Here is a 16631-nt window from a genome sequence, read left to right as displayed (position 1 = left end):
TCTTTGTTCACTGTGAACTTTTATGCTTGCCAAATATTTGCCAAATATTTGCCACTGGAGATTCTGAAGACTTGTTTTACCATTATTCCTTATATTATATTATGCTGTTTTTACTTTAGTGAACAATCTCCCTTACTATAGTTTTTATGTGTACTATGTGTTTTTATGTGTAAAACATGTATGTGTTTTTATGTGTAAAACAATCTCCCTTACTATAGTTTTTATGTGTACTATGTGTTTTTATAGTGCAGATTAAAGATGACTGCAATCTGTATTTAATTGATGTGTAAGGCTGGATTTTTACTGTCCATGTGCTGCATCCCTTTTCCCATTCCACGTGGAATCCTGCCTTCCATATGTAACATTCATGTTTAGCAACTTCTCTGTTTAATGACAATTTTTCTTGTGCAGCAGCTCCCCTCTTCTATGCTTTTCTGCAGAGCAGGATCATCCACCAGGCAACCTAGGCAGATGCTTGAGGCCTAGTGGGTGTGAGGGGGCCCACTTGCCACCTTGTTTGATATCTCTCCACTTCAGCTTACCAAAAAGGACCACAAGGGGGCCCAAAATCTACTACCCAGCCTAGGGCCGTGTTACATCTTAATCCATCTTTACTTTTCTCCCCATTTGAAGCTTCAATTTTCTTTTTGTGGCCTCTTCTTCCACGTGCAGCAGCCCCTCTATTATGTCCAGCCGCTCCCCTTGGGCAACAGTTCCCCATGGTCCAAGCCTTTCCAGATATTTGGCCATGTTAATGTGAGTAGTGTGCAGTAAACTGAAATATGGGGGCAGATTGTCTCATAACTGTGTTTATATGACCCCAAAATACGTGCCAGTACTCACACTCAGTGCTGAATAAAGAATAGATATAGGGTTATATAAAACATATGCAGTTCATATAAAATATAAGCAAGCTACCACAGTGTGCAAAATGGGCAGTGAAATGTCCAAAAAACTTACACCAAGTAAGATATCAAAAAGCAAAACTTTATGTTGCCCCCACACTATTCAGCATGGAGGTGTAACCAAAGTAACAATCCCAGAACTTGACAAAACTAGTGTGTCCATCACATACTAGGAAATCTCAAAGGGGTGCTCAAGAAATCACGATGGGGCCACCAATGTGAGAACACATTCCAAACAGGATGCACTCACCAGATGGTGATACTCTAACCACAGGTCTATATGCATTGTTGAGATATTAGGCTTGAATTCAATTATCCCACTCTCCAGTTACATGTTACAAATTAAGTTGGTGATGCTGGATCCTTATTACTTTTACTGTACGCGCTGTTTCCCTTTATATGTTACTTTAATCACTTTATCTCTCAGGTACGAGTATCTACATCCCTGAAAAATCCCTCTGCAGCTCTCAGGGATGTAGATACTCTTCTCTTGCTGCCACACACTCCCGCTCACTCTCCCACTCGCTCCCATGCTCGTTCTCGCCACCGATTTTTAGAGGGGAGATCAATGAATGGGAACGCAGTTCATCAATGAGATGCCACGGTCATTTACAAAAAACATGTATTAATTCCTGTTCGTGTACTAATAGTACACACAGGAAAGTAATGTGTGAGGACATCTTGTGGCCAAATAGTAAAATTACATCTATAGACTTTTTTTTTCTTTTTTTTTAAAAAATAACCTATACATACATTTAAAATTACCCCCTTACCTCCCACGCTCTTCCATAGTTACTCAAATAAAACTTTTATTAAAAAAAAATACAGAAATAGTTACCTTAGGAACTGAACTTTTTTAATATGTATTTCAAGATGGTATATTAGTGTTACTTTTTAAATTATGGGCATGTAATTAGTGATGGATGCAAAACTGAAATAATGCACCTTTATTCCCCAATAAAAAACTGACACCATACATTGTACTAGGGCAGTGATGGCTAACCTTGACACTCCAACTGTGGTGGAACAACAAGTCCCATAAGGCATTGGAATACTCTGACAGCTCTAAGCACAACTCGGGGAGGCAGAGGCATGATGGGATTTGTAGTTTTCTCACAGCTGGAGTGCCAAGGTTAGCCATCACTGTACTAGGGAAATATTTTAAAAGTTGCAATAACTGGGACAAATGGGTAAATAAAATGTTTGTGTTTTATCCACAATAGTTTTATTTATATTTTATTTTTTTATACATATTTTATTTATTATGACGTTTTATTTTAAAACTATAATGGTCGAAAACTGAGAAATAATTATTTTTTTTTTCAATTTTGTTCTTATTATTCTCATTAACATGCAGTTAGAATAAAATAATTCTTAGCAAAAAAGTACCACCCAAAGAAAGCCTAATTGGTGGTAAAAAAAAATAATGTATAGATCATTTCAGTGTGATAAGTACTGATAAAGTTATTGGCAGATGAATAGACACAGTGCTGAAAGGTGAAAATTGCTCGGGTTTTTCGGGGGAAAAACACTTGGAAGTGAAGTGGTTAAAGTGGTTATGCATAGGATCGCTTTGGTGTAATCTACCAGTATTAAATTGACTCTTTGCTAGATATTGGTTTATTTAATCAAAATTGGGATCAGGTGCAGTGGTACATTTTCATCAACTGGGCAGGAAGAAGAGAGCCTGGAGATTAGTGGGTGCATAGCTTTGTACTAAATCAGACAGAACAGCACTAGGAGGTTTGCACTTTTTATATATTTCTAATGATATATAACCAAGATTGAGTTTTACAAGATGGTAAATTGTAGCTACTTTCCAATCTATTGCTAAAACATTTTTGACCTCTATTTATATAGTATACTGTACAAGTCTATTTGCTAGCTGTCTCTTAGTGATGCTCAATATCTCATGTCCCTGCTACATTTCAGGGAAAGGACTTTTGCTTTCGCAGGAGGTGGTTCAGAAACCAGGCGCCCCATACCAGCAATGTTATGCTGCACAGGGTGCGTAATGTTAATTTGGGGCTCTGGCATTAGCCCAACCCTGAATTGCATCTCCCTCTGAGTTGCGACAACTTGGAGGGGGAATAGTATTTAGCGGCAGCAGGGAGAGATGTCATTTGGCTCTCTTGACGCCCAACTCACCGGCGAACCAACAAACGGATGCCTCACACAAGAAAAGGGGAGAATAGACTGACTTCATATACAAGGGTTATCCATTTTCAATTTATCAATGAATCTGATTATTTCTCCGCATAATCATCTCATTTATTTAAGCAGTTATATATTTTTACAAATCTTCAATCCCTTTGTTGTAGTAGCATCACACTCCTCACCTATGAGTTGGAGGAATTGAGGGGGGGGGGGATCTTCATGTTAATGCTGCTAAACAAACAGTTACTGGCATTCTCCAATCATGTGACAAGCTGTACAGGGAGAGAAGGGGTTAACCTGAAAGATGCAAGTTAAATTACATAGAAATAATACATGGAGTGGCAGTTAAAAGAAAAATCAGTTACTTACTGGATGACTTTCCTACATGGTGTATCGATAGAAATTTGATTCTGGGACTGACTTGAGTCTCCAGGGAGTGATGGATCCCCTGTCACCTGTCGGATTGGATATCTTAAACCCATGTATGGCTTGGCTTTGAGCATAGGGGACATAGTAATAGCCATAACAGACATAAGAGGCCTTTCCTCAATATGTGCTGCATGAAGTGGTGCACTGCATTGGGGACATATTTTACCATAAGAACTCATATCTTTTCACAAGTGTAGTGAGTGACAAATGTTGCTATGAGTCTGTCTAATCTAGTATTATACCAGTGATAGAGCACACATCCTATGTCAAATGATTGAGGGTGTTTAGCTGCACTCAATGTATACCTAAGGTACTGTATATGCATCATGTTTTGATCTAAATGATAAATTGATAAAATGATAAATTGATCTTCCCTTTAGATTGTAAGCTCACAAGGGCAGGGCTCTCTCCCCCTTTTGTGTCTTGGTAACCATTATATATTTTATTCATCATGTTAATTTTATCACTGTCATTACCAATTCTATAATTTGTATTTTGTATCATTCTTTGTATTTTGTCACTTGTATCTTGTATTTTGGTGTACACCATTGTCTGTATTATTTTGTACCCCATGTTTGTTTCTTACTTTGTACAGCGCCACGGAATATGTTGGCGCTTTATAAATCAATAATAATAATAAATGCCCCATGTATTTCGATAAAAGTTAAGTAATTTGTAAGCTTTGTTTCCATGGAGGGTAACAAACATGTGGCATGTGTACCTTAAAGAGGAATTTTAATCTAGGACTGAACTTCATCCCAATCAGTAGCCAATAGCCCTTTCCCATAAGAAATCTTTACCCTTTCTTAAATAGATCATTGGGGACATCTGTAATGCTGGATACACACCATGCGTTTTCGCGTCGAATGCATCCGTCGATACACGTCGATTCGATTATTTCCAAGCATTTCCGAACAAATTTCGATGATTTTTAGGTTTTTAGAATCGACCTAACGATCCATCGAAGCTTGAATCGGACATGTCGGAAATAATTGAATCGATGCGTATCGACGAACGCATCGAACGCGGAAACGCATGGTGTGTATCCCGCATTTGGCTGAGTGATATTATGGTGAAACCCCTTCCACAGTGTGTTGTCTGGACCATTGTCCTGACAGTTTACTGACTGAGAACCTTGTTGTTTTGTGGGAAATAACACCTGCTTCCAACTTTCAAGCAAGTAGTATTTCTGTCTGTGCCTTAGAACTCTTAGTAAACTAACGTTCTGCAGAGATCACTCTAAAGATGTGATTAATCTCAGAATGTAAATTAGGGTAGGGAAAGATTGTACAATGGAAAAACACTTGCTAAATAATCTTATTCATTATGTTATTTTGACTACAGTTTCTCTTTGGGCCCATTTCCACTACACTCACATTCTGGATGCAGAAAACTGACTCCAATAAATGCCTATGGGAAATTTGCATCAGAAAAATCAGGTTTAGTGGAAACAGGCCCATAGGCTTTCATTGGAGTCAGTTTTTTTTGCATCCACAATCTGCGTGTAGTGGAAACAGGCAATTTAAGGCAAGCTGAAAGATAAAACAAACTTATGAGACAAGTATTGGATGTGTAGGAGTGATCCTAAATAGATCTTTGCTGGAGTACCATATTCCTGTTTTGTGTTTAATGGCTGAACATGTATTCAGTAGGAACCATGTTTAACATCACACTTACATTCTTGTTGTTTATTGAGATCCCACACAGAGAAATCTTGACCTTTTGGCCTATTCATCATTGGCAGTAGCACAACAGAAGATTAAGCAGGGGAAGGGTTTAGTTTCTTAATGGCTACCCCTATTCAAATCAAATATAGGAAAGATCATTATCAGCGCATGAAGAGCTAATACAGCAGTTGAAAAAGTGCCCTTGGTGGGGCCCTGAGTTCTAAAGGCCCCCAGTGTGGTCTCAAATTTATCACCTCCTATTGCTATGCCATTTGTCTGGTGCAGTACGACAGTACTGTGACTGCACAGATAAAGCACAAGTTTATTAACCTTTGCAATGAAATAAATAAAATAAAAAAGTGAACACAGGCAAGTTCCACGTAGATTTGGTACTATTTGATTTGATGTTAATACTGGCATATTACAGCTCACTTCAGGTAAAATGAACCCTTTAGCCGTTTGTCTGTCCCACTGCGTGGCGGTAGAAGCTGAGAAAGATGAAGGCAGTGACCTCTTATTTATGAATGCAGAGGTGTAACTACAAACCTAGCATCTCCCAGCAAAACTTTGATGGGGCTCCCCAATGTTCTCACCCTTTTTCCTTCCTATGGTGACCCTTCCAGCCTGGAGGCCCATCTTGTAAGATTCAAAAAACACATGTAGACATCATACACTTCACACCCAGAACAAGTGTCATACCTCCCAACATTTTCAAATCTAAAAGCGGGACACTTAGGCCACACCTCTGTCACATCCCTAACCACGCCCCTTGGTCACACATTCCATAAAAAATTATTGAGGCGCTAGCCGCGCCAATGCAGTATGTGGGGCCTCCTCTTTATCATTCCTCCCTCCCTTCCTCTGAATGCGCCCCCCTGTGTCCCCCCCCCTTTGCAGAGTAAGTGTACGTAGCGGAGCAGGCTGTCATCTTACCATTGATCCTCGTGTACCGGCAGCCAACTTCCTTTACTCTGATTCCTGTTTCCTATGACGTCACAGGAAGTAGATTGGAGTGGGCTTCCGGTACGCATGGATCAATGGTAAGAGGACAGCCCGTTCCGCTGTGCACACTTACTCTGCAAAAGGGGGGGGACACAGGGGGGGCACATCCAGAGGAATGGAGGGAGGAATGATACAGAGGGAGGACCCGCATACCTCATTGGCACGGCTGGCGCCTCGATCATTTTTTCCACTTCCTGTTTGTCCAGCCGGCCGGGGCATTGGGAGGTGCTAGCAGGATAGCGGGAGCGCCCCCCAAAATCGGGACAGTCCCGCAGGATCCGGGACACTTGGGGGCTTGCAAGTGTAGCTACAAAAACACACATGATTTAATGGATGGACCCCTATAACAGAGGGAGTAAAGTAGTAGTTGGGGCCCCCTTACATCTTTGGGAGCCCCTGCATGCGCTGGAGTTGCTCAGTCCCCTGTAGTTATGCCCCCTATGAATCTTAATCATAGCATTTGTGTTTGCTGACTCGCAGGTTAAAATGTTCTTCTTGACAGTCTGTGTAATCCGGCAGTGATCAGCTGTATGTCTAGAAAACATGTGCATCTGTGCAAAAACAGGAGCCTGTTGCTGCAGAGATTTGTCCATGACCGCAATATGACTGAGCAGAAACTGTTTCCTTCCAGCAGCCTGAGCAATACACTTTCTCCTTATTCCTTGCGAGCATAATGGGTTCCCTTCAGATTTGCTGAGCAGGCCATTTTATAGCAGTTTGCGACATGGAGATTAATTTGCCTCTGAATAAATGAAGAAAACTGCAGGAAGTGATGATGGTATTAATGATTTCAATTATTATGCCAGGTGAATCCTTCAATGACCTTTCCTTTTGTTCCACATGGCCACTTGCTGCATTGACTAATGATGCATATAGGTCAATGATGGAAATGATGGCAGGGATACAACACTCTGAACAGAATAAACACAAGATGCTGATGTCTACATTGCTGTATGCAGAATACTATAGCGTCTGCCCCAATGTGCCTGGATATACATTTTAACGGAGCTCTGAGGAAAACAGCCTAATATGCAGATGAAATACAGTACATAGAACATTTCTTTTTTGCATCAAGACCTTTATGGAGGGTTCACACTTGTGGCATACGGGCAACGCACACGTTATTTTCTCGCACGCCGCATGCATTCGTCTCCATTACAATTTGTGGTTTTGACAAAATAGATAATGATTTTGAATGAGATGTATGCGAGAAAACACGACACTGCAAGTTTTTCCCCACATGCAGAATGCTCATTAAAGTGTATATATGAAACGGCCACTGATATTTAGGCACAATCATTTGGGCATAATCATTTATTATTTCTTTTAGAAAGCTTTCAATGCCTTTGTTATGGTCAGGGGCATAAATATGCATGACAGGGTTCTGCGGCAAAAAAATTAGGGGGGGGCCCCTTCCAACATTCAGACCTCCCCTTACCCTTATGCACAGTGGGGAGGAGGGGCCCAGACTTCTTCCTTCCTCCATCGGGGGGCTTCCCTCATATGCTTCCCTGGCTCTGCCACCCAAACCTACAGATCAGCACGGTGGCAGTGACATGGCTTACCTCTTCACCTCTTAGGTACCTCTAGCGCTCCCACTGCAGCCACTAGGTGTCCCTGTCCTCTCTGCTCCCTACATCCCTCTCAGTCTGATTTTCTCTGCATGTCTCAGGAAGTCACACAATGTGTGTCAGTTGAAGAGGGGGGCCGAAACCAGAGAGCACAGTGAAGCCTAGTGGCTTTAGCAGGAGCACCAGAGAGACCCAACAGAGGAAAAGATAAGCCCAGTCACTGGCCATTGTCCAGTCCCCTTCTCCCCGTCAGGCCCCACAGTTAAACCAGTGGTTGCAGCAACATCACCCTCCTCACCTATGAGCCAGAGGGAACGGAGATGAGGACATGGGTTTCATGTTAATGTTGCTGAACAAACAGTTACTGGCATTCTGAACCATGTGACAATCGGTGCTGGGACAGAAGAGGTTAGCCTCACAGATGCAAGTTAATTTTACACAGAAGTATTAATTTGTGAGGCAGAAAAAAAGCTAACTGCTAATACTTTCTTGACAACCCTTGAATATAATATGTGGTAGTTGGGTGTAATAGACTGCACCATAAAAAGGAAAAAAACACAGACAACAGGAGCCCAAATGGTGCAGTATGTCCTGAGAGATCAGAAAAAGAATGAGTGGTGATAGGATGATACTCACAAAGGTGGGTTGCAGAAGGGCAACGGACCACAGCAGACAGGTGGAGATGTACAACCCCGACTCCATGGTGTCCATATCAACTGGAGGCAGTCACACTCTTGTAAAAAAATATACACACTTTCTGATGACCCTTAAGGCAATTGCACCACCAAATGCGGTCAGATGTGGGTAATAAACCTTCCAAGAAAATGGGGGGGGGGGGGGGGCGGGTTGGCACAAGACAAAGGGAGAGAGACGCCCAATGGAGATAAAATACGGTGAAAAACAAAGAAATGTGAGGTGGCTTACCTCAATGAAGACCAATTCATAAATGAGATGAATGGGAATTTATGATAAAGCACAGGCAACGCATTTTGTGGGACTCCTTCCACTTCCTCAGGCCACTTTTATTTGGCCTGAGGAAGTGGGCAGAGTTCGACGAAACGCTTTGCCTGTGCTTTATAAAAAATTCCCATACATCTCATTTATGAATTGGTCTTCATTGAGGTAAGCCATCTCACATTTCTTAGTTTTATTTGTTTTAAAGGACTTACGAGGCCTGATTTTTAAAAAATAAACAAAAAAAGTTAGATACCTGTGTGTTTTTGTAAGGCACAGAGGACGCCGTCCGCGCCCTCCGTGCCGTTCCGCCGATGATGGCCGCCGGAGCTGGCCGCGGCTGCGCAGTCCGCATAGCCGCGAGTGCGGCTGCGCAGCTCTAAGGCCAACCCCCGATCCATGTAACAGTAGCGTGGATCGGGGAGTTGGCCTTAGAGCTGCGCAGCCGCACTCGCGGCTAAGCGGACTGCGCAGCCGCGGCCAGCTCCGGCGGCCATCTTGATGAAGGCTGGAGAGCCCGACCCGGGCCGTGCGGTCGGGGGTCGTTCGGGGGGATAGTCAGCAGCGGGGACCCGGCGGAACGGCATGGAGGGCGCGGACGGCGTCCTCCGTGCCTTACAAAAACACACAGGTATCTAACTTTTTTTGTTTATTTTTTAAAAATTAGGCCTCGTAAGTCCTTTAACATATTTTATCTCCATTGGACGCCTCTCTCCCTTTGCATATAATACAACAATGGTTTATGTGCAATAGACAAAACTCAGTGCATAGCAAATTATAATCTGCAGCACACACAACATGCATTTAAAAAAATTTACATAGTATAAGGAAATACTACTGCAATACAATTACTTGTTCCCGAGTGACAGTACCTAGGGGGGCCAGCATCGGAGCCTTAGCACCTACAGGAAACATACTGAACATAACTACATCAACTGAAGCGGAATCTTAGCTGGCTCTGTATACACTGTACAAATGATAGCCCAAGGTAGCGCGTCTTCATTTCCCTAATATGCATACGTATCTGCGGTGTATAATGCAGTTCAATCTGCATTGCTCATTGCCCAATGTAGCAAAGCACAATTATTCAAGCATAGTTCCATTAAAAGTATGTCACTGTTGTAGATTCAGCACTGGGTGGAAATTTAATGGACAATTTAACATAAACTTTCTAGCTCAAAGTAATGACGTCTAGTAAGAAAGCGCACTCTTCTTTGTGTTGATTGCTTTTTTATGATGTGATATTTCTCAGTGTAAAACTGACCGTAAAACATTTAGTAGCATGATACGTTTCTTGGACAGAATTATTAGCAATTGTTATGTTCACGTTTGCGCATTCCAGCCTTTTTGCAGAAAAATAAAAAAGAATGTAGAGGAAAAAAAATATTTTGTAACATAGGACCAGCCATTGAGATGCAGCCTTTGTTTTAGCCTTTGTTTTAAAGTGGACCTGAACTCTTGCACAGGACAGAAGGAGAACACAGGGAAATTCACCTTGTATGTATTTAGAGAGTTTATCCTGTCTAATTCCCTCTCATCTGTGTCTAATTACAAGTTGTAATTTGATCTCTCCCCTGTGCTTCCTGACTGCCACGGCAGAGAAGCTCATTTAAAAAAACACGATGTTAACAATATATAGAAACACTCGAGATTTAATTTAGGATTTGTATCAGCTGTTACAAAGAAATGTTTTTCTTTAAAAGACAGCTGCAACAAGAAGGATATGGAGGCTGCCATATGTATTTCATTTTAAACAATGCCAGTCGCCTGGCAGCCCTGCTGGTCTATTTGGCTGCAGTAGTGTCTGAGTGCCACCAGAAACAAGCATGCAGATAATCTTTTCAGATCTGACATTAATGTCAGAAACACCTGCATGCTTGTTCAGGGTCTATGGCTAAAAGGCAGAGGCTCAGCAGGATAGCCAGGCACCTGGTATTGTTTAAAAGAAAATAAATATGACAATCTCCATTTCCCTCTCACTACAGTTGTCCTTTACCCTCCTGGCGGTAACCCCGAACTACATTTGGGGTAAGCCGCGCAGGAGGATTTCTCAGGCCCTGCTGGGCCGATTTGCATAATTATTTTTTTTCGCAACACGCAACTAACACTTTGCTAGCTGCGTGTGCACTCCGATCGCCGCCGCTCCGTGCCGATTAGCCGCCGCTCGCCGCTCCGCGCCGCCCCCCCCCTCAGACCCCATGCGCTGCCTGGCCAATCAGTGCCAGGCAGCACTGAGGGGTGGATCGGGACTCCCTTTGACGTCACGACGTCGGTGACGTCATCCCGCCCGTCGCCATGGCGACGGGGGAAGCCCTAATGGAAATCCCGTTCAGAACGGGATTTCAGGACAGGCTTGATCGCCAGAAGCGATCGAAGAGGGTGGGGGGATGCCGCTGCACCCTCTTCGTCATGTAGCGAGCCCTGGGCTCGCTACATGATTTAAAAAAAAAATAAAAAAAATAAACTGCTGCGCTGCCCCCTGGCGGTTTTTAATAGACCGCCAGGAGGGTTAAGGTTATTATGCTGTTGCATAGAGCAGGGAGGAAGTTCTGAGTTCAGGCCTGCTTTAAAAGTAATTTACAAAAGAAAGAAAAGGATGCAGGTTGTACATATTTTTTCTTTTAGAATGATCCCACCCTCTGCAGTACCTTCTGTCATCCATCATCTCTGTTTTTGACTGATCAGTACATGAAACAAGCTCTTAAAACACTCACTCGTTTCCTGCGGTCCCAAAAGATGCATTACTGCTTCGCTAATGAACTGCAGCTTAATTCTGATTCTGAAATTAGTGTTTGCAGGCATACATGGCAGCTGTGATTCAGCATCTGGGAAAGATGTAATCTGTAGCTACAAGACAGCCAGTCATCAAACTGACTCGGCATGTCAGGGCTGAAAGAATTTCTGTGTTCTGTGATTTTCTGGATGTCTAGATGTCATTCATTAATTTACATCATAGCATTAGCTGTGCTCGCAGGTGGTAATATCACAGCAGGGGGGAGGTTTCCAGCAAAAGAACTGGATGCATAATGCAGCATTTCATGGTAGCAACTGTGCAATTACCTTTTACAGTTGTCACCACTGTAAATCGAAAAAAGTGAAATCTGATTGGGTCACAACATCATTTGTATTTTTTGGAATTACTCAGAACCACTATACTATGAATACTGCGTATTGTTTTGCAGCACTAGATCTCTGCACTTGTGTATTTGTAAAAAGTTTGATCCTAGCTCTCTGGTTTTCTCCGACATCTCAGAAATATAATGAGGAATTCATTAATAGAATGGATCAGTGGCGTACTCAGCGGAGTGCACCAGGGGGAGCGGATCGCCCTGGGTGTCATAATGGAAGGGGTGACACTTGGGCAGAAGTGATTGAGGCTGCAGCCAATGGGTCCAATTCGCATTGGGGAGTTTGGGGATGCAGGGAAGCGGGCCAACAGCATTTTTACCTCTCCATGGACTTCCCTTATGTCTACCCCTGCAGAACAGGGGCTCAGTGGTGCGGATTTGGAGTGAATATCACCTGATCCTGATGCCTGCATGCTCTTTGGCCGCCAGCCCCACACTCTACTTCCTGCTTCCTGCATGATGTGCAATAACCGTGGCATGCAGAGATTGAGCAGGCAGAGAGAAGCTGGCTGCCAAGGAGCAAGGACACTGGAGGGGAAACCATGGAGAGGATGGGAGGAATTATATCGCCCCCCCCCCCCTCCCAGCAATATACCACTTGATCACCAACTAGGGATGTCCCATGAGGGTACCACTAGACTACTGGGGATGGCACATGGGGGGTACTACTAGCTTGACACCCCTTCAAATTCCCCCTTCCCGAAAAATTGTTTGATGGGGGTGGCTGTAAATAATCAGCACTGGATGTCAAATACCCTAGGTTGTCCACTGAAATGGGCATTAGATTATGAGCCCCTCTGAGGGTCAATGAAGATTGTAAAGCACAGCGGAAAATGTGCCATCACTATATAAATGCATGTCTTAGTAATGAGAATAACCTACCATTGTATTTTTTGTGACGTGAGAAGAAACCAGGAATGAAAACCACATAACCATGGGCAGAACATTTTGTTGTGATCCAGGTCTGTGAGTCCGACTTCTGGGCACCACCATCTCCAACACCCTGAAGTGAAAGGCTAACACTGTCTCCACCCAGAGGAAAGCCCAGCAGAGGCTCTACTTCCTCTGCCAACTGAAGAAATTCGGCATGTCACAAAAACTCCTGATGAACTTCTATACCGCAACCATCGAATCCGTCCTCTGCTCTTCCATCCTTGTCTGGTACGCTGGCTCCACCAAAGGCGACAGACGCAAACTACAGAGTCAAGTCAGCGGAACGGATCATCGGGAACCCACTCCCTGCCCTAGACTCCCTCTACAATACCAGACTACGCTCCAGAGCACTGAAGATTGCCAGGGATCCCTCCCACCCTGGCCACCAGTTCTTCAATCAGCTCCCCTTGGGGCGGAGGTATCTGAGGTACCGGTCCATCTCAACAAAGACCACGAGACACAAAAACAGCTCCTTCCCCTCGGCTGTAACTACACTGAACTCAATAAACTCTGCCATGCACTCCCCCCGTTGACACTGCCCCTCCCCCTCACCCTTGACTTTCTGCTTGTAATCCACTTGACAGATGTGATTGGAAAAGTAAAAGCAGTATGTTTAGGTTTGGATCCAGTTGTGTTTAGAAACTCTTATGTATATGTATATGTTTTTGTTAGATGTAGTCATGCCACTAGGCTCTATGCCATGCTGTTTCTTATGTTTCTATGTACATGCCCTGTACTCTGTGCCAAGCCCAATTCCGGGCACGACCCAGTCGTGCTTGGCGAAATAAATGCGATTCTGATTCTAATGGTGCAAGGCAAGACTGCAAGACGATTTTCTACCATGCTACCTAGATCATCATTATTAGCTGCACTATCCAACAGCAGAATTCATACATGTGGCCTATTGTAATACCTATCACTGCCACCCAGACCTCAAACCATGGGCTAAGTTTCAGCTGAAGAATGTTGAACAATGTTGTCAACCTCCATCCTTCATGATGCCAAACTATCACCTGAAGTGCTTTTGGTAAGTCACATAGCTTTCCTGGCTGTGAGGCTTGAGGATATCTTCAGTTTTGTCTGTCACTTGGATCCAGTTTAATGTGTGATGACTGTACATTCTGTGCTCAATAGCATTGCTTGTTTTAAACCATTGCTGTCCTACTGGCAGCCCGCAGGTCGAATCCAGCCTGCTAAGCTTCCTGCTGTGGCCCACTAACCGCCAGCTCTGTGTTGGGTGCATGTTTCCCGTTCTATGATCACTGAAGGCAGAGCGGCAGTGGAGCGATCTTAACCCGCGCTGGGCTGGCTGTAATGGGTCCAGAGATGATGTGGAGTGATATACACTCTAACCGCATCACCTGGAACTCATTATTAGTTGGCTCAGTGTGAGGCGGGAGATTTGCAGCTGGAGCTGCTGCACTCTGGGGGGCATTGAAGATTGGAGATCGGCGCTGGAGAGGCACTGACGGAAGATAGGCTCTGAAGGAGTCACCACACAGGTGAGTAGATCAACAAGACTGACTTTTTGATATCGAAGAGGGGGGTATTGCTTGTTTTATTAAAGGGGAACTCTGAGGAAACTACTTGCAGATTATGTGTACTTTGTGTGGAAACTGCTGGCAGACCATGTGCACTTTGTGGGGAAGCTTCTGGCAGATTGCATGTATTTGGTGGGCAAACTGCTGCCAGATTATGTGTATTCCGTGACGAGAATGCTGCTGCATGATGCATATTTTGTAAAGAAACACTGCCAGATTATGTGTATTTTTTTTTTTTGGGGGGGGGGGACTCTACTGGGAACCCTGTTTATTGAAGTCGGCCCTCCTCCATATAGTCTGAAAACATTTGGCCCTCCATACGTGTGAAGTTGGACAGCACTGTTTGAAAAGATGCAATCAAACAGTACATCTGCATGTAAGTATAGGTATGGTACTGATGGAGTATAACTGCCACTGTGTGTTTCTTTATTGAACACAGTGATCCATTACAGGTAATCACAGGCAGCATTGAATGAAGTGAATAAGTAATCACATACTGAGATCCAGTGCTTGTGGGTGCGGCCAACAACATTTTCACGGGCGTCCATATATCTTCTAGGGCTAAATGCACCAACATTCACATTGATACAGTACATATGAGCTGGGAGGATGTACTATATACACAATGTGAGGTTGTGTTTTGCTAAAACCTTATGTATATTGGTTTAGCATTGATCTACTTATATTCTGGCTTGAATTAATTACACATTGCAGACTGTGAGAATATACATATATATATTTTGCCAGATGTTCCCCAGCGCGTTGACAGTTAAAACTGAGGATGGGTACTGTATGTCTGGATGCAGCAGGTATTGACCGAAAAGATGTGGTCCTCGCACATCCATTCTGAACACGTACACACTGAGCCGTGGTTTCTATGGCAACGGGAGCCATAGGAAGCATTTCCAGCTACTAAAATCCCCCCTACAGCACCCCCTCATCCCCCACCCACGCTTGGGCTGCTTCAGCAACCAGGGCTAACGAGCAAGCGTCTGGCTCGGAAGGCAATTAACCCCTCCATTACAGAGGCTGTATTCTTTGGCTACAGGCCTGATCATGAGCACATCTCAGCATCATACTGGCAAGGATGTCAGGAGCTGGCAACCAGGACTATTTCTGATCACCTCTGTCCTTTACCATGCCACTTTTATAGGGCCGTGATTACAAAAGTAGCAAACAACACAGTAGCTGAGTGTACCTAAGAGGGCTCTCCTAACAATACGCCCACGCACTGCCACCATAAATAATCTCATATATTTCCTAACAAAAGGATGTGACAGTTTGTAAATTCACTTTGTACTTTTGATCTTCTAAAGTATGCTGATGATGTTCTTTCATATAAGCTAGTTAAAGTGTTCCATCGCCTACACAGCTAGGGGGCAGATATATTGTAGGGTGATTCAGTATTAAAACAGAATGTAAGCTTTTAATGTTTTTTTTTAGATACACATATGAAAAAAGAAGTTCAGTATAAATAATGCTACCAGTTTGTGACTTGTTTAAGAAAACCTTGACTTTGTGCTTTATTTGCAAGTATACATGAATCTGGTCTACTCATCTTTGCTCTCATGTGTAAAGGATGTGCTTCAATGTTGGGCCTGTCCATTCCTCGTGTCATTCTGCAAGTCTTTCTGATTATCATACAGGTATAGGGGTGGTCAAATGACCCCCTGGAAGGAAAAACAAACATAGAGACAACAGGAGCCCGATGGTGCAGTAAGTCGCTCACAACAAGAAAAGGAAGGCAAAAAAAGAAATGTGTACTCACAAAGGAAGGTTGTAGAAGGGCAACCAACCGCTGTAGGCAGGTGGAGATCTATAAACCCGACTCCATTCCGTTGTCCAGTCAAGCTGGGTATGGTCACTCTCTTGATGTAAAAACAACAGGAAGGGCTTAGAGGTGGCTAAGCCATGTTAGGTCCAGGTGGTATACCCTTCCAAAGGAGGGTAAATGACACAAGGGGAAAGAGGCACCCAGAGCATGATAAAACTGAATTAAAACCAGTTAAAAAAGAAAACGATGAGGTGAGGTGGCTTACCTCAAATGAAGACACAAGAGGTGTCAAAACTTGGCTCTCAGCATTTTATAAGCACTTTTATTTGGTCTGAGGAGGTGGGCTTAAGGGTTATTAAAAGGTATTAGTCGTCTGATTGTATCTTCATTTAGGGTCAGTCACCTCATCTTTTTCTTTTCAACTGGTTTTAACTCCGTTTTACCATACCCTGGGCTCCTCTTTCCCCTTGTGTTGTGTCTGATTATAATAAACCTTGTGTGTTTTGCCTTCAGTCTGTAGCAAGGTGTAGTACCTGAAACGTTCTTGAAGGCCAACAATCCTTTTCCTAT

The sequence above is a fragment of the Hyperolius riggenbachi genome, chromosome 9 (assembly GCF_040937935.1).
Source record: "Hyperolius riggenbachi isolate aHypRig1 chromosome 9, aHypRig1.pri, whole genome shotgun sequence".
NCBI classification, from domain to species: domain Eukaryota; kingdom Metazoa; phylum Chordata; class Amphibia; order Anura; family Hyperoliidae; genus Hyperolius; species Hyperolius riggenbachi.
The sequence above is the reverse complement of the archived record's forward strand: the minus strand, read 5'-3'. Positions refer to the sequence as shown.